The following is a 25,067-nucleotide window of genomic DNA, read 5'->3' on the forward strand; positions in this document are numbered from 1 at the left end:
TAGCAGCAGCGTATGTGGAGCAGTAGCAGTAGCAGCAGCGTATGTGGTGGGTGAGCGTGTATGTGTGTGTGTGGTGTCAGTATGCATGTGTGCATGTTATGTGTGTGTGGGTGGATGTAGTGTGTGTGTAATGCTTGTTGAGGTGTCAGTGTAAGTATGTGTGAGTGAGTGGGTGGAGTCCAGAGTCAGTGAGAGAGAGTCTGGGACCAGGCTACAAGACAACACAAACAGATCTAGGACCAGGCTACAAGACAACACAAACAGATCTAGGACCAGGCTACAAGAGAACACAAACAGATCTAGGACCAGGCTACAAGACAACACACAGATCTAGGACCAGGCTACAAGACAACACAAACAGATCTAGGACCAAGTTACAAGAAAACACACAGATCTGGGACCAGGCTACAAGACAACACAAACAGATCTAGGACCAGGCTACAAGACAACACAAACAGATCTAGGACGAAGTTACAAGAAAACACACAGATCTGGGACCAGGCTACAAGAAAAAAAAAATATATAATAATAATAATATATAGTACCAGTCAAAAGTTTGGACACACCTGCTCGTTCAAGGGTTTTTCTTTATTTTTACTATTTTCTACATTGTAGAATAATAATCAAAACTATAAAATAACACATATGGAATCATGTAGTAACTAAAAAAGAGTAAAACAAATCTAAATATATTTTGGATTCATCAAAGTTGCCACCCTTTGCCTTGATGACATATTTGAACACTCTTGGCATTCTCTCAACCAGCTTCATGAGGAATGCTTTTCCACAGTCTTGAAGGATTTCCCACTTATGCTGAGCACTTGTTGGCTGCTTTTCTTTCACTCTGTGGTCCAAATCATCCCAAACCATTTCAATTGGGTTGAGGTCGGGTGATTGTGGAGGCCAGGTCATCTGATGCAGCACTCCATCATTCTCCTTCTGAGGTCAAATAGCCCTTATACAGCCTGCAGGTGTGTTTTGGGTCATTGTCCTGTTGAAAAACAAATGATAGACCCACTAATCGCAAACCAGATGGGATGGTGTATCGCTGTAGAATGCTGTGGTAGCCATGCTTGTTAAGTGTGCCTTGAATGTTAAATAAATCACTGACAGTGTCACCAGCAAAGCACCCCCACACCTCCATGCTTCACAGTGGGAAACACACATGCGGAGATCATCCTTTCACCTACTCTGCGTCTCAAAAATCACCAAACCAAAACAAAAAATCTCAAATTTGGACTCATCAGACCAAAGGACAGATTTCCACCGGTCTAATCTCCATTGTTTGTGTTTCTTGGACCAAGCAAGTCTCTTCTTCTTATTGGTGTCCTTTAGTAGTGGTTTCTTTGCACCAATTTGAACTGATTCACACAGTCTCCTCTGAACAGTTGATTTTGAGATGTGTCTGTTACCTCTGTGAAGCATGTATTTGGGCTGCAATTTCTGAGGCTGGTAACTCTAATGAACTTATCCTCTGCAGCAGAGGTAACTCTAATGAACTTATCCTCTGCAGCAGAGGTAACTCTAATGAACTTATCCTCTGCAGCAGAGGTAACTCTAATGAACTTATCCTCTGCAGCAGAGGTAACTCTAATGAACTTATCCTCTGCAGCAGAGGTAACTCTAATGAACTTATCCTCTGCAGCAGAGGTAACTCTAATGAACTTATCCTCTGCAGCAGAGGTAACTCTAATGAACTTATCCTCTGCAGCAGAGGTAACTCTAATGAACTTATCCTCTGCAGCAGAGGTAACTCTAATGAGCTTATCCTCTGCAGCAGAGGTAACTCTGGTCTTCCTTTCCTGTAGCGGTCCTCATGAGAGCCAGTTTCATCATAGCACTTGATGGTTTTTGCGACTGCATTTGAAGAAACTTTAAAAGTTCTTGACATTTTCCCGATTGACTGACCTTCATGTCTTAAAGTAATGATGGACTGTCGTTTCTCTTTGTTTATTTGAGCTGTATACCACCGCTACCTTGTCACAACACAACTGATTGGCTCAAACGCATTAAGAAGGAAAGAAATTCCACAAATTAACTTTTAACAAGGCACACCTGTTAATTGAAATGTATTCCAGGTGACTACCTCATGAAGGTGGTTGAGAGAATGCCAAGAGTGTGCAAAGCTGTCATCAAGGCAAAGGGTGGCTACTTTGACGAATTTCAATTAGAAAATATATTTTGTTTAACATTTTCTGGTTACTACATGATACAATATGCGTTATTTCATAGTTGTGATGTCTTCACTATTATTCTACAATGTAGAAAATAGTAAAATGAACAAAAACCCTGGAATTAGTAGATGTGTCCAAACTTTTGACTGGTACTGTATATACGGAGACTATTTGTACTGTATGTTTACAGTTGAAGTCGGAAGTTTACATACACCTTAGACAAATACATTTAAACTCAGTTTTCACAATTCCTGACATTTAATCCTAGTAAAAAAGCCCTGTCTTAGGTCAGTTAGGATCACCACTTTATTTTAAGAACATGAAATGTCAGAATAATAGCAGAGAGAATTCATTATTTCAGCTTTTATTTCTTTCATCACATTCTCAGTGGGTCAGAAGTTTACATACACTCAATTAGTATTTGGTAGCATTGCCTTTAAATTGTTTAACATGGGTCAAACGTTTCGGGTAGCCGAATAGTGAATTTTGACCCATTCCTCCTGACAGAGCTGGTGTAACTGAGTCAGGTTTGTAGGCCTCCTTGCTCGCACACGCTTTTTCAGTTCTGCCCACAAATGTTCTATAGGATTGAGGTCAGGGCTTTGTGATGGCCACTTCAATACATTGACTTTGTTGTCCTGAAGCCATTTTGCCACAACTTTGGAAGTATGCTTGGGGTCATTGTCCATTTGGAAGACCCATTTGTGACCAATCTTTAACTTCCTGACTGATGTCTTGAGATGTTGCTTCAATATATCCACATCCTTTTCCTACCTCATGATAACATCTATTTTGTGAAGTGGACCAGTCCCTCCTGCTGCAAAGCACCACAACATGATGCTGCCACCCCTGTGCTTCACGGTTAGGATGGTGTTCTTCGGCTTGCAAGCCTCCCCCTTTTTCCTCCAAACATAACGATGGTCATTATGGCCAAACAGTTCTATATTTGTTTCATCAGACCAGAGGACATTTCTCCTAAAAGTACGATCTTTGTCGCCATGTGCAGTTGCAAACCGTAGTCTGGCTTGTTTATGGTGGTTTTGGAGCAGTGGCTTCTTCCTTGCTGAGCGGCCTTTCAGGTTATGTCGATATAGGACTCATTTTACTGTGGATATAGATACTTTTGTACCGGTTTCCTTCAGTATCTTCACAAGCTCCTTTGCTGTTGTTCTGGGAAATATTTGCACTTTTTGCACCAAAGTACGTTCATCTCTAGGAGACAGAACGCATCCCCTTCCTGAGCGGTATGACTGCTGTGTGGTCCCATGGTGTTTATACTTGAGTACTATTGTTTGTACAGATGAACGTGGTACCTTCAAGCGTTTGGAAATTGCTCCCAAGGATGAACCAGACTTGTGGAGATCTACACAAATCTTTCTGAGGTCTTGGCTGATTTCTTTTGATTTTCTCATGATGTCAAGCAAAGAGGCACTGAGTTTGAAGGTAGACCTTGAAATACATCCACATGTACGCCTCCAATTGACTTAAATGATGTCAAATAGCCTATCAGAAGCTTCTAAAGCCATGACATCATTTTCTGGAATTTTCCAAGCTGTTTAAAGGCACAGTCACCTTCGTGTATGTTAACTTCTGACCCACTGGAATTGTGATACAGTGAATTATAAGTGAAATAATCTGCCTGTAAACAATTGTTGGGAAAATTACTTGTGTAACGCACAAAGTAGATGTCCTAACCGACTTGCCAAAATCTATAGTTTGTTAACAAGTAATTTGTGGAGTGGTTGAAAAACGAGTTTTAATGACTCCAACCTAAGTGTATGTAAACTTCCGACTTCAACTGTACATCATGTACCATACATCTCTCCCAACAAGACATCACTAACACAGTATAATATACATCATGTACCATACATCTCCCAACAAGACATCACTAACACAGTATAATATACATCATGTACCATACATCTCCCAACAAGACATCACTAACACAGTATAATATACATCATGTACCATACATCTCCCAACAAGACATCACTAACACAGTATAATATACATCATGTACCATACATCTCCCAACAAGACATCACTAACACAGTATAATATACATTGTGTACCATACATCTCCCAACAAGACATCACTAACACAGTATAATATACATCATGTACCATACATCTCCCAACAAGACATCACTAACACAGTATAATATACATTGTGTACCATACATCTCCCAACAAGACATCACTAACACAGTATAATATACATCATGTACCATACATCTCCCAACAAGACATCACTAACACAGTATAATATACATCATGTACCATACATCTCCCAACAAGACATCACTAACACAGTATAATATACATCATGTACCATACATCTCCCAACAAGACATCACTAACACAGTATAATATACATTGTGTACCATACATCTCCCAACAAGACATCACTAACACAGTATAATATACATTGTGTACCATACATCTCCCAACAAGACATCACTAACACAGTATAATATACATCATGTACCATACATCTCCCAACAAGACATCACTAACACAGTATAATATACATTGTGTACCATACATCTCCCAACAAGACATCACTAACACAGTATAATATACATCATGTACCATACATCTCCCAACAAGACATCACTAACACAGTATAATATACATCATGTACCATACATCTCCCAACAAGACATCACTAACACAGTATAATATACATCATGTACCATACATCTCCCAACAAGACATCACTAACACAGTATAATATACATCATGTACCATACATCTCCCAACAAGACATCACTAACACAGTATAATATACATCATGTACCATACATCTCCCAACAAGACATCACTAACACAGTATAATATACATTGTGTAGTCTTTCTGGTAGGTGAAGAAAACTTTCAAAATAATGATTGAAACTGGAAGACGTTTAGATACCGTGTAGGGTACATCTTGTCAGAGCAATTGAGAATGTACCATGGCAACCTATAAATGTACAACATTTTGTAACAGACTCAGCCGTTAAGGCCATAATGCTTGTAGCTTTATGTTTCGTTTCATGTGATATACAAGAGCCTTACAACACAATTGGCTATTGAAAAGTGGGGGAAAAAGCTGACCCAAAAAGCCAAGATGGACAATGTAATGTAAGTTAATGTGAAACCAATAGGCCTCCAGCAACGTTATGAAAGATTAGCTGTTCATCCATCCACAGTACATGTAATAACAGTCTATCTTTTTTTCAGCTCAGTGAAGTTAGAGATTACTGTGTAGAATACTAGCAATCCTTCCATTCATCAGTTCATCAAACAATAAGGATGTTATACAGTGAAAGGCAACATGTCAAAGTTGTCGAGTTGATTTAACTGGGGGAACCACTAACCCCATGCTGGTCTCTCAAAGGAACAACACAAATGGACCTATTTTTAAGTGTAGTGATCTCAGCCAGCCTGTTTGTGAGTACTGCAAGCTCTGGGGTCTGTAAAAACCACGAAGAAAAAATTTCTGAGCATAGCCTAAAGGTCCCTGTGGTCAGGATGTCTGTTGTAGAAGATGGACTTTGAGTGTGTCTCATAGTGAGAAAGGTATTCTTCAGTCTCTGTCCATCCCAAAGGACCACAACAATAGAATAGAAAACTGGACAAACAAGCATAAACAAACGTGACCTGTGCAGAATATTGAAATATTAAGTCACTTTCTAAGTGTGTTCTGAAACAGAAACAGAAACCTGACTGTACATGTGTATGTGTGTATTGTTTTGTATTGTTAGTATTACTGCACTGTTGGAGCTAGAAATATAAGCATTTCACCTGCAATAAATAACATCTGAAAATATATGTGTATGAACCAATAAACTGTGATTTGATTTGAGCCTTATATTGTTTCCCCTTGTCAGTATTTCCGTCCCACCTTTGACCCCCTATCTCAAATGAAAGATGACCTTCAGTGTCTTATGAAAAACCTATCAAAGAAAGCCTGTGGAAGGAATCGGCTCATTGTTCCAGAACTCAACAGAACCACACAATAATAAAGACCATAAAAGAAGAGTTATTACTGTAGGAACAGTTGTTATTTTCTCCAAGGTGATACTAGGTAAAGCTAGAGAGTTCTATATAGGCTGTGTTAAAACACAGGAAGCCCAAGTCTCATCTTTTGCCACAACATTGGTCTTTTGAACAATCAATCAGATGTTTAGCCAAAAAATGGGCAAAAGATCAGAATTGGGCTGCCTGTGTAAACACATCCATAGTGCTTGTTATTTCTTCTCGGAGATAGTGGAAAGTTAACATCTTAACACCAGTCTTTTATCTATAGTATGTAGCCCCAGGGATCACCACTGTGTACAGGAGATAGTGGAGAGTTAACATCTTAACACCAGTCTTTTATCTATAGTATGTAGCCCCAGGGATCACCACTGTGTACAGGAGATAGTGGACAGTTAACATCTTAACACCAATCTTTTATCTATAGTATGTAGCCCCAGGGATCACCACTGTGTACAGGAGATAGTGGAGAGTGAACATCTTAACACCAGTCTTTTATCTATAGTATGTAGCCCCAGGGATCACCACTGTGTACAGGAGATAGTGGAGAGTGAACATCTTAACACCAGTCTTTTATCTATAGTATGTAGCCCCAGGGATCACCACTGTGTACAGGAGATAGTGGAGAGTTAACATCTTAACACCAATCTTGTATCTATAGTATGTAGCCCCAGGGATCATCACTGTGTACAGGAGATAGTGGAGAGTGAACATCTTAACACCAGTCTTTTATCTATAGTATGTAGCTCCAGGGATCACCACTGTGTACAGGAGATAGTGGAGAGTGAACATCTTAACACCAGTCTTTTATCTATAGTATGTAGCCCCAGGGATCACCACTGTGTACAGGAGATAGTGGAGAGTGAACATCTTAACACCAGTCTTTTATCTATAGTATGTAGCCCCAGGGATCACCACTGTGTACAGGAGATAGTGGAGAGTTAACATCTTAACACCAGTCTTTTATCTATATTATGTAGCCCCAGGGATCACCACTGTGTACAGGAGATAGTGGAGAGTTAACATCTTAACACCAGTCTTTTATCTATAATATGTAGCCCCAGGGATCACCACTGTGTACTCAGGAGATAGTGGAAAGTTAACATCTTAACACCAGTCTTTTATCTATAGTATGTAGCCCCAGGGATCACCACTGTGTACAGGAGATAGTGGAGAGTGAACATCTTAACACCAGTCTTTTATCTATAGTATGTAGCCCCAGGGATCACCACTGTGTACAGGAGATAGTGGAGAGTGAACATCTTAACACCAGTCTTTTATCTATAGTATGTAGCCCCAGGGATCACCACTGTGTACAGGAGAGTGGAGAGTGAACATCTTAACACCAGTCTTTTATCTATAGTATGTAGCCCCAGGGATCACCACTGTGTACAGGAGATAGTGGAGAGTTAACATCTTAACACCAGTCTTTTATCTATAGTATGTAGCCCCAGGGATCACCACTGTGTACAGGAGATAGTGGAGAGTTAACATCTTAACACCAGTCTTTTATCTATAGTATGTAGCCCCAGGGATCACCACTGTGTACAGGAGATAGTGGAGAGTTAACATCTTAACACCAGTCTTTTATCTATAGTATGTAGCCCCAGGGATCACCACTGTGTACAGGAGATAGTGGAGAGTTAACATCTTAACACCAGTCTTTTATCTATAATATGTAGCCCCAGGGATCACCACTGTGTACAGGAGATAGTGGAGAGTGAACATCTTAACACCAGCCTTTTATCTATAGTATGTAGCCCCAGGGATCACCACTGTGTACAGGAGATAGTGGAGAGTGAACATCTTAACACCAGTCTTTTATCTATAGTATGTAGCCCCAGGGATCACCACTGTGTACAGGAGATAGTGGAGAGTGAACATCTTAACACCAGTCTTTTATCTATAGTATGTAGCCCCAGGGATCACCACTGTGTACAGGAGATAGTGGAGAGTTAACATCTTAACACCAATCTTTTATCTATAATATGTAGCCCCAGGGATCACCACTGTGTACAGGAGATAGTGGAGAGTGAACATCTTAACACCAATCTTTTATCTATAGTATGTAGCCCCAGGGATCACCACTGTGTACAGGAGATAGTGGAGAGTTAACATCTTAACACCAGTCTTTTATCTATAGTATGTAGCCCCAGGGATGACCACTGTGTACAGGAGATAGTGGAGAGTTAACATCTTAAAACCAGTCTTTTATCTATAGTATGTAGCCCCAGGGATCACCACTGTGTACAGGAGATAGTGGAGAGTGAACATCTTAACACCAGTCTAAGCCTACAGCCTGCGATAAGTTTGCACTTTTTTATATATACTGTACTGAAGCCAGCTACATGCCATCTTGTAGGCTAATAATGACCACTGTGACAGATTAAATCAATGCACTGGTATCTAGTGCAGTGATGAAAAGTGCATGGTACACAAAATAAGATGGGCCAGCCTCTTTATTATCAACACTTTTAAAGAGGACACAATAAATATCACTAATGTCTAGTCCTTGAAAAAGAAATGGCAACGCCAACCCCAAGTTGAAGGTCCAAAGCAATCCCTGAATTAACGTTAGAAAGTGATAGATTAACAACGTAAATACAGCAATAATCAATTCAGAATTCATATTTTATTCCAAATTCATAAAGTAAATTGACATGGTGATCAGTAGTCAAGTGATATTATGCTCAGTTCATGTTAAGATAACTTTACAGCAAATCAATCCATCAACGCAATAACAGTTAGTCAAGTTAAGCCCGACCAAACACTACCAAAATCAGGGATAAGAGAATATAGATTTTAACTCAGCAATGTGCATTATCAATATGGTATCAAATACATGTCCATATTTGTTGCTGTAAGTTAACATGCTGAATGTGCTTAAGTTAGTAATCTTAAAAATAATAAATCTGTTAAAGGCTTAAATAAACATTTATCCAGCCATATATTACAGAAATGTACATGACAACAAAAATGTGCTGAGTTAAAATAAGAAACAAAGTAAGCCTGGAATATGTTTCCCCGACAACATCTTCTCTTCTCAGGATCCAAAACATCCAGTATGACAGGGTGAAGGTCGTTTAATAACCCACCGTTTGGTTATCAGCCAAGGATCTTTCTTAGGGTTGCAAAACGTTGGTAACTTTCCCCAAATGACCTGGTTTTTATGTCTTTTTATTCTCCATTTGAAGATTCCCAGAATAGTGAGGGAAATAAGCAGGAAATTCAGAATCCTCTCATTTTGGAAAAGATACCAGAATTTTGCAACACTAAATCTTTCTTTTTGGAAACATAAACACATGGAATTGGTGGAGATGACATTTTAAACAACAGGCACATACCCATAGTAATACAAAGAGGGTTGCATCTCAAAATGGTACACTATTCCCTATATAGTGCACTACTTTTGACCAGGGTCTAATAGGGTTTTGGTCAAAAGAAGTGCACTATATATGAAATAGGGTGCCATTTGGGATGCAATAAGGGTTTACATACTGCTTTGAAAAAAGACACCTGACTGAACAAAAAACAAAAAGTTTCCCTAATAGAAAAAAGCAACCTCACAATCACTCTCTCCTGTTATAATAAATCAGTATCAACACAACGGTGTGTAATATGAACCGATCTCAGGCAGAACCAGAAAACAAAAGTTCAAATTCATGTTTTACTGCATTGTATGAACAATCCAAATGTCAAATTATTATGTTACAGCAAACCAGATGTAACAGAAACCAATCCGGTTTAAATGTCTGCTGGTCCATGCAGGTAGCAGACCTGGGTCATATTCATTAGGGCACACTGTTTAAAATAATTTCAAATACTTAAATTGTATTTGATTAAGCTTGCCTTTTGCAGGTGAACCCATAGAAAAGTCCAGAACATGCAAACCCCGCCCACCCGGCACTCCCAGGCAGACTTAAGCAAATGCTCAAAAGTATTTAAAAGACTTCAAATAGTATTTGAACCCAGGTCTGGCAGGCTGTGGTCTTGTCAGTGGACGTATTCGTCTTCACTCATGTCAGAGTCGTCTGCCTCCACCTCTCCTTCGATCACTGATTTCTTCCCCTTACAACATGACACCAACAGGCCGATGAGGAAAACCTACAGGTGGAAAACATGGAACGTATGGAAATAAGTCATGGGCCATCTCTCAATACCCATACTAGCGTACTATAAAAATAGTATGTGAAAAAATAAAGTTTTATAGTAAGTGAAATTTAGAAAATAGTATTCTGAGTGCTTCATCTAATATGTGATTGCATATACTCCAACCATTCGTTCATTTTGGTACAGCAGGTCAATTTATCTGATTATCAGCTGTCGTCAAACACGTGAGTCAGGAAAGACCGGTGAATTCTACTAGATCAAACGCCGAAATGAGTACGCAGATTAAGTAAATGAGTACGCAGTTTAAGTAAATGAGTACGCAGTTTAAGTAAATGAGTATGCAGTTTAAGTAAATGAGTACGCAGATTAAGTAAATGAGTGAGCAGATTAAGTAAATGAGTACGCAGATTAAGTAAATGAGTACGCAGATTAAGTAAATGAGTATGCAGTTTAAGTAAATGAGTACACGGTTTAAGTAGGACGCTAGTATGGGGGTCATCTTTAATGTACAAAAAATGTAATCAATCAATCAATGAATTGCAGCTGTTATTCTAGCAGACTCCGCAGTACTCAGTAAATCTGATCTACCTTTACACTATAAATTGCACTTATAGTTATACCATCGTTGATATTTTTGCAAGAACATTGTCAATCAAATCTTTGAGTTTCCAACACATACCCCGATAAACACCCAGTTACCAAAGTAGTAGATGGTACTGAAGAACCAGAACTTGTGGAGGAAAAGGTACGATCTCGTCACTGTGCATTCGTCTGAAAAAGTGAGAAGACAAAAAAATAGAACATAATTGAGTATTTGCTAACACTGCATTAGTTCGACATCAAGAGATAATCTTAGTTCTCTAAACTTAGTTTAGACTTCAAGTGTTGTGTGTTTGGAACGACAAATGTACACTGCTCAAAAAAATAAAGGGAACACTTAAACAACACAATGTAACTCCAAGTCAATCACACTTCTGTGAAATCAAACTGTCCACTTAGGAAGCAACACTGATTGACAATACATTTCACATGCTGTTGTGCAAATGGAATAGACAACAGGTGGAAATTATAGGCAATTAGCAAGACACCCCCAATAAAGGAGTGGTTCTGCAGGTGGTGACCACAGACCACTTCTCAGTTCCTATGCTTCCTGGCTGATGTTTTGGTCACTTTTGAATGCTGGCGGTGCTTTCACTCTAGTGGTAGCATGAGACGGAGTCTACAACCCACACAAGTGGCTCAGGTAGTGCAGCTCATCCAGGATGGCACATCAATGCGAGCTGTGGCAAGAAGGTTTGCTGTGTCTGTCAGAGTAGTGTCCAGAGCATGGAGGCGCTACCAGGAGACAGGCCAGTACATCAGGAGACGTGGAGGAGGCCGTAGGAGGGCAACAACCCAGCAGCAGGACCGCTACCTCCGCCTTTGTGCAAGGAGGTGCACTGCCAGAGCCCTGCAAAATGACCTCCAGCAGGCCACAAATGTGCATGTGTCTGCTCAAACGGTCAGAAACAGACTCCATGAGGGTGGTATGAGGGCCCGACGTCCACAGGTGGGGGTTGTGCTTACAGCCCAACACCGTGCAGGACGTTTGGCATTTGCCAGAGAACACCAAGATTGGCAAATTCGCCACTGGTGCCCTGTGCTCTTCACAGATGAAAGCAGGTTCACACTGAGCACATGAGCACATGTGACAGACGTGACAGAGTCTGGAGACGCCGTGGAGAACGTTCTGCTGCCTGCAACATCCTCCAGCATGACCGGTTTGGCGATGGGTCAGTCATGGTGTGGGGTGGCATTTCTTGGAGGGCCGCACAGCCCTCCATGTGCTCGCCAGAGGTAGCCTGACTGCCAATAGGTACCGAGATGAGATCCTCAGACCCCTTGTGAGACCATATGCTGACACATGCACATTTGTGGCCTGCTGGAGGTCATTTTGCAGGGCTCTGGCAGTGCACCTCCTTGCACAAAGGCGGAGGTAGCGGTCCTGCTGCTGGGTTGTTGCCCTCCTACGGCCTCCTCCACGTCTCCTGATGTACTGGCCTGTCTCCTGGTAGCGCCTCCATGCTCTGGACACTACGCTGACAGACACAGCAAACCTTTTTGCCACAGCTCGCATTGATGTGCCATCCTGGATGAACTGCACTACCTGAGCCACTTGTGTGGGTTGTAGACTCCGTCTCATGCTACCACTAGAGTGAGAGCACCGCCAGCATTCAAAAGTGACCAAAACATCAGCCAGGAAGCATAGGAACTGAGAAGTGGTCTGTGGTCACCACCTGCAGAATCACTCCTTTTTTGGGGGTGTCTTGCTAATTGCCTATAATTTCCACCTTTTGTCTATTCCATTTGCACAACAGCATGTGAAATTTATTGTCAATCAGTGTTGCTTCCTAAGTGGACAGTTTGATTTCACAGAAGTGTGATTGACTTGGAGTTACATTGTGTTGTTTAAGTGTTCCCTTTATTTTTTTGAGCAGTGTATATTAAATGACACAAAAACAAACATATGTATATTTGTATGTTTCAACAGCCCAACATGGCCAGCCTTAGGAGTTCACTGAAGTCACTATGGCTGCGTTTACACGGGCAGCCCAATTCTGATCTTTTTTTCAATAATTGGTCTTTTGACCAATCAGATCAGGTCTTTTGAGCAAACAATCAGAATTGGCTTGCCTGTATAAATCCAGCCATTATGTCTTTAAAATGTTAAAGGATCTTATTCTGGGAGCAATTAACGGCATTATACTAACTAGTAGTGACCCAACACTGCCACCATTACAAGGTAGCCCCAAGAGACGCCTCCGACATTAATTACAGGCCCTGCAGCATCTGTTTGATCCATGATGTTAATGCAACAGTTAATGGGATGTAAGTAGGAGCCATTATCAACCAAATGCAGTAAAAAGACCAGTCAGAACAGAAATGAACATCCTAATGGTTGTCATTGAGATTGATATCGTAATGGTTGTAGGTTTCAGAGTACCTTCTTATGCTTTTAGAAAGCAAAGTAACACCAAAAGCAAGGAAATAGGAAAATAAGAATCTAGCATCCTACTGCATGTATTTCAGACGACCATCATACAATGCAACAGTTAATGGAATGTAAGTAAAGCTGAGTGCTTAAACCAAAGAACAGAAATGCATGTATTTAGCATACTAATGCTTTTAGTACCTTCTTATGAGTCAGAAAGGTGTTGGACATTATAACTCCAAAAGCAGGGAAGGGAGATAAACAGCAGAACTTGGTGTGAATCCAGCATCCTAATGCATTTATATTAGACTACCTTCTTATGTATGAGTCAGTGTGTGAGGGGTTGGAGAACTGGCAAAGTAACAACTAACTAACTACACTGTGTCCACGGGCGATATTCTCCATCCAAGGCGAGGCAGATGGAACAGGTTTGAGTAAATTAAGTTTACATCAAGTGTTACTGGGAGGTTAAGATGAAGCAGTGTGATTGGACCCTGTAAAATGATTTCGGGGGGGCGGGGTGGAACATCTTCAGGCCATTATTATATTTTAATATCTTTGCTTTTAGTCAATGTTATTATTCTAGTTATGAGTTTACTTAATCCTCACTACAGTACGTAGCAATGTATTCCATGAAATGGGAACATGGAGGTATTCACTTGTAGGTTTTGTTTTCCATGTTGAAGAAACGTTGTAAGAAACAACAGGGTGAGTTGGAAGGTTTCAACTGTCAAGGAAAGTCCATAAAAAACACAGAGTGGCAGTGTGTGTACGATTAAGTGTGACAAAGCAATCACTTGCAGTGTGGTCAGGTGCCACAAAGAGGGACTTAGGGAAATTGCAGTTGGCTCAGAACAGGGCAGCATGGCTGGCACTTAAAAGTACACGAAGAGCTAACATTAATAATATGCATGTCAATCTCTCCTGGCTCAAAGTGGAGGAGAGATTGACTTCATCACTACTTGTTTTTGTGAGAAGTGTTGACAAGTTGAATGTATCAAGGTGTCCGTCTAAACAACGAGCACACAGCTCAGACACCCATTCATACCCCACAAGACATGCCACCAGAGGATTATTCACAGTCCCCAAGTCCAGAACAGACTATGGGAGGTGCACAGTACTGCATAGAGCCATGACTACATGGAACTCTATTCCACATCAGGTAACTGATGCAAGCAGTAGAATCACCTTATGGAACAGCAGGGACTGTGAAGAGACACACACAAAAGTACAGACACACACATACATTGTAATATTGTTGTATGGTGGTATTAAACATTGTGCATTGTAGATATGTAGTGGTGTAATAATGTCATATGATGTACTGTTTTATCTTTTGTTTTATATGTAATGTAAGTGCCGTAATGTGTTTGAACCCCAGGAAGAGTGGCTGCTGCCTTGGCAGGAACTAATAGGGATCCATAATAAACCCCAGGAAGAGTAGCTGCTGCCTTGGCAGGAACTAATGGGGATCCATAATAAACCCCAGGAAGAGTAACTGCTGCCTTGGCAGGAACTAATGGGGATCCATAATAAACCCCAGGAAGAGTAGCTGCTGCCTTGGCATGAACTAATGGAGATCCATAATAAACCCCAGGAAGAGTAACTGCTGCCTTGGCAGGAACTAATAGGGATCCATAATAAACCCCAGGAAGAATAGCTGCTGCCTTGGTAGGAACTAATAGGGATCCATAATAAACCCCAGGAAGAGTAGCTGCTGCCTTGGCAGGAACTAATAGGGATCCATAATAAACCCCAGGAAGAGTAGCTGCTGCCTTGGCAGGAACTAATGGGGATCCATAATAAACCCCAGGAAGAGTAGCTGCTGCCTTGGCAGGAACTAATAGGGATCCATAATAAACCCCAGGAAGAGTAGCTGCTGCCTTGGCAGGAACTAATGGGGATCCATAATAAACCCCAGGAAGATTAGCTGCTGCCTTGGCAGGAACTAATGGGGATCCATAATAAACCCCAGGAAGAGTAGCTGCTGCCTTGGCAGGAACTAATAGGGATCCATAATAAACCCCAGGAAGAGTAGCTGCTGCCTTGGCAGGAACTAATAGGGATCCATAATAAACCCCAGGAAGAGTAGCTGCTGCCTTGGCAGGAACTAATAGGGATCCATAATAAACCCCAGGAAGAGTAGCTGCTGCCTTGGCAGGAACTAATAGGGATCCATAATAAACCCCAGGAAGAGTAGCTGCTGCCTTGGTAGGAACTAATGGGGATCCCTAATAAATACAAATACTTGCATGCAGTCTTATTATTCAAGCAAAGCACTTGCTGTGCAACTGTGTAACTAACGATGGCCCTGTCCTCACTTAAGACTACAATCTGGGATCTGAGAATCTGTTCAATGGTCATTCCAATTGTTGATATGCACCTATTGATTCTTAATAAAAATAATAATAAATGAATTCCTTATGAATTTGCGAGGGGTTACATTTCCCTAGCCCATCCTTTAGCTGTATACCAAAACAAGTGGCAGGGCTACCGTTATGTTGTTTTTCAAATCCAAGAATGGAACTTTAAGTGTCCCTGTCCTGACTGATGTGCCTTAGAGGGGCTGTTAACGCCGTAGAGGAACCCAGCCTCGGGCTAACTGTGTCACGGTAACTGAAAAAGACTACAACTCTTATTGTAAAGTAGAAAGCTGTGTCACTGTGGATAGGGCTGATCCCTGGATAACTTCCAATGTGAAGTCACAGTCGACAGAATCTTAAACACCACTCATATGTCATAATGTACTGCAGACCTACACGTAATAAACGCAAAAAAGAAACGTCCTCTCACTGTCAACTGCATTTATTTTCAGCAAACTTAACATGTGTAAATATTTGTATGAACATAACAAGATTCAACAACTGAGACATAAACTGAACAAGTTCCACAGACATGTGACTAACAGAAATGGAATAATGTGTCCCTGAACAAAGGGGGGGTCAAAATCAAAAGTAACAGTCAGTATCTGGTGTGGCCACCAGCTGCATTAAGTACTGCAGTGCATCTCCTCCTCATGGACTGCACCAGATTTGCCAGTTCTTGCTGTGAGATGTTACCTCACTCTCCCACCAAGGCACCTGCAAGCTCCCGGACATTTCTGGGGGGAATGGCCATAGCCCTCACCCTCCGATTCAACAGGTCCCAGACGTGCACAATGGGATTGAGATCCAGGCTCTTCGCTGGCCATGGCAGAACACTGACATTCCTGTCTTGCAGGAAATCACGCACAGAACGAGCAGTATGGCTGGTGGCATTGTCATCCTGGAGGGTCATGTCAAGCTGAGCCTGCAGGAAGGGTACCACATGAGGGAGGAGGATGTCTTACCTGTAACGTACAGCGTTGAGATTGCCTGCAATGACAACAAGCTCAGTCCGATGATGCTGTGACACACCGCCCCAGACCATGACGGACCCTCCACCTCCAAATCGATCCCGCTCCAGAATACATTCCTTCGACGATAAACGCGAATCCGACCATCACAACCGGTGAGACAAATCCACGACTCAGTCAGTAAAGAGCACTTTTTGCCAGTCCTGTCTGCTCCAGTGGTTTGTGCCCATAGGCGACGTTGTTGCCGGTGATGTCTGTTGAGGACCTGCCTTACAACAGGCCTACAAGCCCTCAGTCCAGCCTCTCTCAGCCTATTGCGGACAGTCTGAGCACTGATGGAGGGATTGTGCGTTCCTGGTGTAACTCAGGCGGTTGTTGTTGCCATCTTGTATCTGTCCTGCAGGTGTGATGTTCGGATGTACCGATCCTGTGCAGGTGTTGTTACACGTGGTCTGCCACTGCGAGGACGATCAGCTGTCCGTCCAATCTCCCTGTAGCGCTGTCTTAGGCGTCTCACAGTGATGACATTGCAATTTATTGCCCTGGCCACATCTGCAGTCCTCATGCCTCCTTGCAGCAAGGCACGTTCACACAGATGAGCAGGGACCCTGGGCATCTTTCTTTTGGTGTTTTTCAGAGTCAGTAGAAAGGCCTCTTTAGTGTCCTAAATCTTCATAACTGTGACCTTAATTGCCCACCGTCTGTAAGCTGTTAGTGTCTTAACGACCGTTCCACAGGTGCATGTTCATTAATTGTTTATGGTTCATTGAACAAGCATGGGAAACAGTGTTTAAACCCTTTCCAATGAAGATCTGTGAAGTTATTTGGATTTTTAAAAATTTTCTTTGAAAGACAGGATCCTAAAAAAGGGACGTTTCTCTTTTTGCTGAGTTTATGTGGTGTTATGTCATATGTACTGCAGCCTTGTATCGTAGCAACAACACATCTCATATGTACTGCAGGCTTGTATCTTAGCAACAACACATCTCATATGTACTGCAGGCTTGTATCTTAGCAACAACACATCTCATATGTAGTGTAAGTATCTACCTAATATAGGATGTTTTAGTCACAGTTAATGTACTGTAAGCTTCCATCTATATAATGTGTTTTAAAGACAGAGAGGTGAGGGACTGGATGGCCATGCCAGCAACTGCTGCTGTTTTCTTTAGAATTTAAACAAATAAAAGAATGACTGACCTTTAAGGAAGAAAACTACAACTTTAACCAACACGATAGAGAAACAGTTTGACTATCATATACTGTGTGGCACTAGAATCTGGCCAGGAGATTAAGGCGACTTCAAAGTGTCTGCAAAGAAAACAAGATCCAAGTCACAGAAATCCTTTCTAAGGCACCAGGAACCAACCATGCAACCCATCTGAGACTGTCGCTGCAACTCTAAAGAAGGTTGTTTATGTGTGTGTGCAGACAAGGAGAATCCTGGGTAATAGCTGCTCTCCAGTCGCCACAGTGCAACGAAAAAGAAAGACAAGAAAAGAATAGCATTTGAAAAGAAGTGGGTAAACTGTGTAATTCACTTGTCTGCAGGGCTGGAGGGCTGAGGTATCCATGACATGCTAAGGCTGTTGTCCAAATGGAACTCTAGTCCTTATATTCTAAACTACTTCTGATGAGAGCCCTATGGGCCTGGGTCATAAGTAGTGCACTATATAGTAAATACGGTGCAATTTGGGATAGAGCCTAAGAGAGTGGCCAGTCAGTTTCTCTATTCAGCTCTAAAAAATGGAGAGGAGGAGAGGCAGAAAGGAAGAGGAGGAGAAAAGAGGAAAGAGAGGAGACAGAGAGATTGGCGGTCAGATTGCCCTTAGGCTTCGGAGTTTTCCTATTCTGTCAGAGTTTGGGGAATCCCCAGTGTTACCTGTTGAGCCGGACGCAGGGAGGGAAAGGTAGGGAGTTTACATGGATAAGAAGGAAATCAAAGGAGTTGTGATGTAATAAATATACTGTAGGGACAGATACTGTTGGGCAGAGGAATGGGTAGATCTAAAGTACAAGTACAAACAATGTGATTGGAAACAGGCTTTGCCAGTGACTTAAAAATAAACCTAACTCTGGAGAGAAAGCGTTCAACAAGGGTCAAGAGATGAGGATGGGATAACATTTGAGGTCCATTCTAAAATCTGGAGATGCAATATAGGAATTAGACATTAAGCTAAATATGGTGAAATATTTGTTCAATACTGTGCTCGGTCCCTGACATAAAATAAAGAACATAAAATAAAGAAACCAGTGCTTGGAGCCTACTGAAGACGGCTTAGCATGTGTTGTAGCAGTTAGCTACATGTGAAGTATTGTGTTGTAGCAGTTAGCTACGTGTGAAGTATTGTAATGTAGCAGTTAGCTACGTGTGAAGTATTGGGTTGTAGCAGTTAGCTACGTGTGAAGTACTGTAATGTAGCAGTTAGCTACGTGTGAAGTATTGTATTGTAGCAGTTAGCTACGTGTGAAGTATTGTATTGTAGCAGTTAGCTACGTGTGAAGTATTGTAATGTTGCAGTTAACTACGTGTGAAGTATTGTATTGTAGCAGTTAACTACGTGTGAAGTATTGTACTGTAGCAGTTAACTACGTGTGAAGTATTGTATTGTAGCAGTTAGCTACGTGTAAAGTGTTGTACTGTAGCAGTTAACTACGTGTGAAGTATTGTACTGTAGCAGTTAACTATGTGTAAAGTATTGTACTGTAGCAGTTAACTACGTGTGAAGTATTGTATTGTAGCAGTTAGCTACGTGTGGAGTATTGTATTGTAGCAGTTAGCTACGTTTGAAGTATTGTATTGTAGCAGTTAGCTACGTGTGAAGTATTGTATTGTAGCAGTTAGCTACGTGTGAAGTATTGTATTGTAGCAGTTAACTACGTTTGACGTATTGTATTGTAGCAGTTAGCTACGTGTGAAGTATTGTATTGTAGCAGTTAGCTATGTGTGAAGTATTGTAATGTAGCAGTTAACTATGTGTGAAGTATTGTATTATAGCAGTTAGCTACGTGTGAAGTACTGTAATGTAGCAGTTAGCTACGTGTGAAGTATTGTATTGTAGCAGTTAGCTACGTGTGAAGTATTGTATTGTAGCAGTTAACTACGTTTGAAGTATTGTATTGTAGCAGTTAGCTACGTGTGAAGTATTGTATTGTAGCAGTTAGCTACGTGTGAAGTATTGTATTGTAGCAGTTAACTACGTTTGACGTATTGTATTGTAGCAGTTAGCTACGTGTTAAGTATTGTATTGTAGCAGTTAGCTATGTGTGAAGTATTGTAATGTAGCAGTTAACTATGTGTGAAGTATTGTATTGTAGCAGTTAGCTACGTGTGAAGTACTGTAATGTAGCAGTTAGCTACGTGTGAAGTATTGTATTGTAGCAGTTAGCTACGTTTGACGTATTGTATTGTAGCAGTTAACTACGTTTGACGTATTGTATTGTAGCAGTTAGCTAAGTGTGAAATATTGTAATGTAGCAGTTAGCTAAGTGTGAAGTATTGTATTGTAGTAGTTAACTATGTATGAAGTATTGTATTGCAGCAGTTAGTATTGGCATGTCTCCTTTAGTATGACTTACTTGAGTAAATAGCAAGTGCTGTTATCTGGACCGTAAACACATGGTTGTCCCTGTGTGTGTGAGAGAGAGAGAGACTGGAGGGAATTAAAATGACCAACCTTTGAAAGTGAAGCTCACTTTACTTAATCAGTTTGATTCTCACATTTCCCATTGATCATGGAAGCTTGTCACTTACGTAACTGGCCCAATTATTTGTGTGCGGTGATAAGGGAGGCCATCTACCACCACGGATATGTGATATGCTTTCCTATAACAATATCCACAAAGAAATACTGTGCATTCATCTTCTTGAATTTAGTGTTATTATTGTTCGACCATTTCAATAAGAGTCAGATAAACACAATCGGTCTGATAAAAATGTGAAAAAAGTGTAAATCATTAACATAGCAAGCACAATACTTATGTAAGCGGAAAAACTACTTAATCTCTTTACATACATAATCAACTCTGCTTCATAGCTATTAAAAAGGTCCTACGCCCTCAGAGGCCCTAGATTTCCCCACTGACGTTGGTAGAGACAGTCAGGATGACCCCACTGACGTTGGTAGAGACAGTCAGGATGACCCCACTGACGTTGATAGAGACAGTCTGGATGACACCACTGACGTTGGTAGAGACAGTCTGGATGACCCCACTGACGCTGGTAGAGACAGTCTGGACGACACCACTGACGTTGGTAGAGACAGTCTGGACGACACCACTGACGTTGGTAGAGACAGTCTGGACGACACCACTGACGTTGGTAGAGACAGTCAGGACGTCCCCACTGACGTTGGTAGAGATAGTCAGGACGACCCCACTGCAGTTGGTAGAGACAGTCTGGATGACCCCACTGCAGTTGGTAGAGACAGTCTGGATGACACCACTGACGTTGGTAGAGACAGTCAGGATGACCCCACTGACGTTGGTAGAGACAGTCTGGATGACTCCGCTGACGTTGGTAGAGATAGTCAGGATGACCCCGCTGACGTTGGTAGAGACAGTCTGGATGACTCCGCTGACGTTGGTAGAGACAGGTCTGGATGACTCCGCTGACGTTGGTAGAGACAGGTCTGGATGACCCCACTGACGTTGGTAGAGACAGTCAGGACATCCCACTGAGGTTGGTAGAGATAGTCAGGATGACACCACTGACGTTGGTAGAGATAGTCAGGATGACCCCGCTGACGTTGGTAGAGACAGTCAGGATGACCCCGCTGACGTTGGTAGAGACAGTCAGGATGACCCCGCTGACGTTGGTAGAGACAGTCAGGATGACCCCGCTGACGTTGGTAGAGACAGTCAGGATGACCCCACTGACGTTGGTAGAGACAGTCAGGATGACCCCACTGACGTTGGTAGAGACAGTCAGGATGCCACCACTGACGTTGGTAGAGACAGTCTGGATGACACCACTGACGTTGGTAGAGACAGTCTGGATGACACCACTGACGTTGGTAGAGACAGTCTGGATGACCCCACTGACGTTGGTAGAGACAGTCTGGATGACCCCACTGACGTTGGCAGAGACAGTCTGGATGACACCACTGACGTTGGTAGAGACAGTCTGGACGACACCACTGACGTTGGTAGAGACAGTCTGGACGACACCACTGACGTTGGTAGAGACAGTCAGGACGTCCCCACTGACGTTGGTAGAGACAGTCAGGACGACCCCACTGCAGTTGGTAGAGACAGTCTGGATGACCCCACTGCAGTTGGTAGAGACAGTCTGGATGACACCACTGACGTTGGTAGAGACAGTCTGGATGACCCCACTGACGTTGTTAGAGACAGTCAGGATGACCCCACTGACGTTGGTAGAGACAGTCAGGACGACCCCACTGACGTTGGTAGAGACAGTCAGGACGACCCCACTGACGTTGGTAGAGACAGTCAGGACGACCCAACTGACGTTGGTAGAGACAGTCAGGACGACCCAACTGACGTTGGTAGAGACAGTCAGGACGACCCCACTGACGTTGGTAGAGACAGTCAGGACGACCCCACTGACGTTGGTAGAGACAGTCAGGATGACCCCACTGACGTTGGTAGAGACAGTCAGGATGACCCCACTGACGTTGGTAGAGACAGTCAGGATGACCCCACTGACGTTGGTAGAGACAGTCAGGATAACCCCACTGACGTTGGTAGAGACAGTCAGGATGACCCCACTGACGTTGGTAGAGACAGTCAGGATGACCCCACTGACGTTGGTAGAGACAGTCAGGATGACCCCACTGACGTTGGTAGAGACAGTCTGGATGACCCCACTGACGTTGTTAGAGACAGTCTGGATGACCCCACTGCAGTTGGTAGAGACAGTCTGGATGACCCCACTGACGTTGGTAGAGACAGTCTGGATGACACCACTGACGTTGGTAGAGACAGTCAGGATGACACCACTGACGTTGGTAGAGACAGTCTGGATGACACCACTGACGTTGGTCGAGACAGTCTGGATGACACCACTGACGTTGGTAGAGACAGTCAGGATGACCCCACTGAGGTTGGTAGAGATAGTCAGGATGACCCCACTGACGTTGGTAGAGATAGTCAGGATGACCCCACTGACGTTGGTAGAGATAGTCAGGATGACCCCACTGAGGTTGGTAGAGACAGTCAGGACGACCCCACTGACGTTGGTAGAGACAGTTAGGATGACCCCACTGAGGTTGGTAGAGATAGTCAGGATGACCCCACTGACGTTGGTAGAGACAGTCTGGATGACCCCACTGACATTGGTAGAGACAGTCAGGACGGCCCCACTGACGTTGGTAGAGATAGTCAGGATGACCCCACTGACGTTGGTAGAGACAGTCTGGACGACCCCACTGACGTTGGTAGAGACAGTTAGGATGACCCCACTGACGTTGGTAGAGACAGTCAGGACGACCCCACTGACGTTGGTAGAGACAGTCTGGATGACCCCACTGACGTTGGTAGATACAGTCAGGATTACCCCACTGACGTTGGCAGAGACAGTCTGGATGACCTTAATGACGTTGGTAGAGACAGTCTGGATGACACCACTGACGTTGGTAGAGACAGTTAGGATGACCCCACTGACGTTGGTAGAGACAGTCAGGACGACCCCACTGACGTTGGTAGAGACAGTCTGGATGACCCCACTGACGTTGGTAGATACAGTCAGGATGACCCCACTGACGTTGGCAGAGACAGTCTGGATGACCTTACTGACGTTGGTAGAGACAGTCTGGATGACACCACTGGCGTTGGTAGAGACAGTCAGGATGACCCCGCTGACGTTGGTAGAGATAGTCAGGATGACCCCGCTGACGTTGGTAGAGACAGTCTGGATGACTCCGCTGACGTTGGTAGAGACAGTCAGGATGACCCCGCTGACGTTGGTAGAGACAGTCAGGATGACCCCGCTGACGTTGGTAGAGACAGTCAGGATGACCCCGCTGACGTTGGTAGAGACAGTCTGGATGACCCCGCTGACGTTGGTAGAGACAGTCTGGATGACCCCACTGACGTTGGCAGAGACAGTCTGGATGACACCACTGACGTTGGTAGAGACAGTCTGGACGACACCACTGACGTTGGTAGAGACAGTCTGGACGACACCACTGACGTTGGTAGAGACAGTCAGGACGTCCCCACTGACGTTGGTAGAGACAGTCAGGACGACCCCACTGCAGTTGGTAGAGACAGTCTGGATGACCCCACTGCAGTTGGTAGAGACAGTCTGGATGACACCACTGACGTTGGTAGAGACAGTCTGGATGACCCCACTGACGTTGTTAGAGACAGTCAGGATGACCCCACTGACGTTGTTAGAGACAGTCAGGATGACCCCACTGACGTTGTTAGAGACAGTCAGGATGACCCCACTGACGTTGGTAGAGACAGTCAGGACGACCCCACTGACGTTGGTAGAGACAGTCAGGACGACCCCACTGACGTTGGTAGAGACAGTCAGGACGACCCAACTGACGTTGGTAGAGACAGTCAGGACGACCCAACTGACGTTGGTAGAGACAGTCAGGACGACCCCACTGACGTTGGTAGAGACAGTCAGGACGACCCCACTGACGTTGGTAGAGACAGTCAGGATGACCCCACTGACGTTGGTAGAGACAGTCAGGACGACCCCACTGACGTTGGTAGAGACAGTCAGGATGACCCCACTGACGTTGGTAGAGACAGTCAGGATAACCCCACTGACGTTGGTAGAGACAGTCAGGATGACCCCACTGACGTTGGTAGAGACAGTCAGGATGACCCCACTGACGTTGGTAGAGACAGTCAGGATGACCCCACTGACGTTGGTAGAGACAGTCTGGATGACCCCACTGACGTTGTTAGAGACAGTCTGGATGACCCCACTGCAGTTGGTAGAGACAGTCTGGATGACCCCACTGACGTTGGTAGAGACAGTCTGGATGACACCACTGACGTTGGTAGAGACAGTCAGGATGACACCACTGACGTTGGTAGAGACAGTCTGGATGACACCACTGACGTTGGTCGAGACAGTCTGGATGACACCACTGACGTTGGTAGAGACAGTCAGGATGACCCCACTGAGGTTGGTAGAGATAGTCAGGATGACCCCACTGACGTTGGTAGAGATAGTCAGGATGACCCCACTGAGGTTGGTAGAGACAGTCAGGACGACCCCACTGACGTTGGTAGAGACAGTTAGGATGACCCCACTGAGGTTGGTAGAGATAGTCAGGATGACCCCACTGACGTTGGTAGAGACAGTCTGGATGACCCCACTGACATTGGTAGAGACAGTCAGGACGGCCCCACTGACGTTGGTAGAGATAGTCAGGATGACCCCACTGACGTTGGTAGAGACAGTCAGGATGACCCCACTGAGGTTGGTAGAGACAGTCAGGATGACCCCACTGACGTTGGTAGAGAC

At 43.4% G+C, this 25,067-nt stretch overlaps 1 long non-coding RNA gene across 1 annotated transcript; it reads right to left on the reverse strand.

Moving 5' to 3' along the window:
- Nucleotides 1–8,809: 8,809 nt before the first annotated feature.
- Nucleotides 8,810–21,424, reverse strand: LOC120046875. The gene is made up of 3 exons (XR_005476863.1): nucleotides 20,192–21,424; nucleotides 10,987–11,078; nucleotides 8,810–10,301 (listed from the first exon to the last, which is right to left on the reverse strand). It is a non-coding gene; the product is annotated as an uncharacterized LOC120046875 (long non-coding RNA).
- Between the last annotated feature and the right edge of the window lie 3,643 nt (nucleotides 21,425–25,067).

The sequence above is a fragment of the Salvelinus namaycush genome, chromosome 4 (genome assembly GCF_016432855.1).
Source record: "Salvelinus namaycush isolate Seneca chromosome 4, SaNama_1.0, whole genome shotgun sequence".
Lineage (NCBI taxonomy): Eukaryota > Metazoa > Chordata > Actinopteri > Salmoniformes > Salmonidae > Salvelinus > Salvelinus namaycush.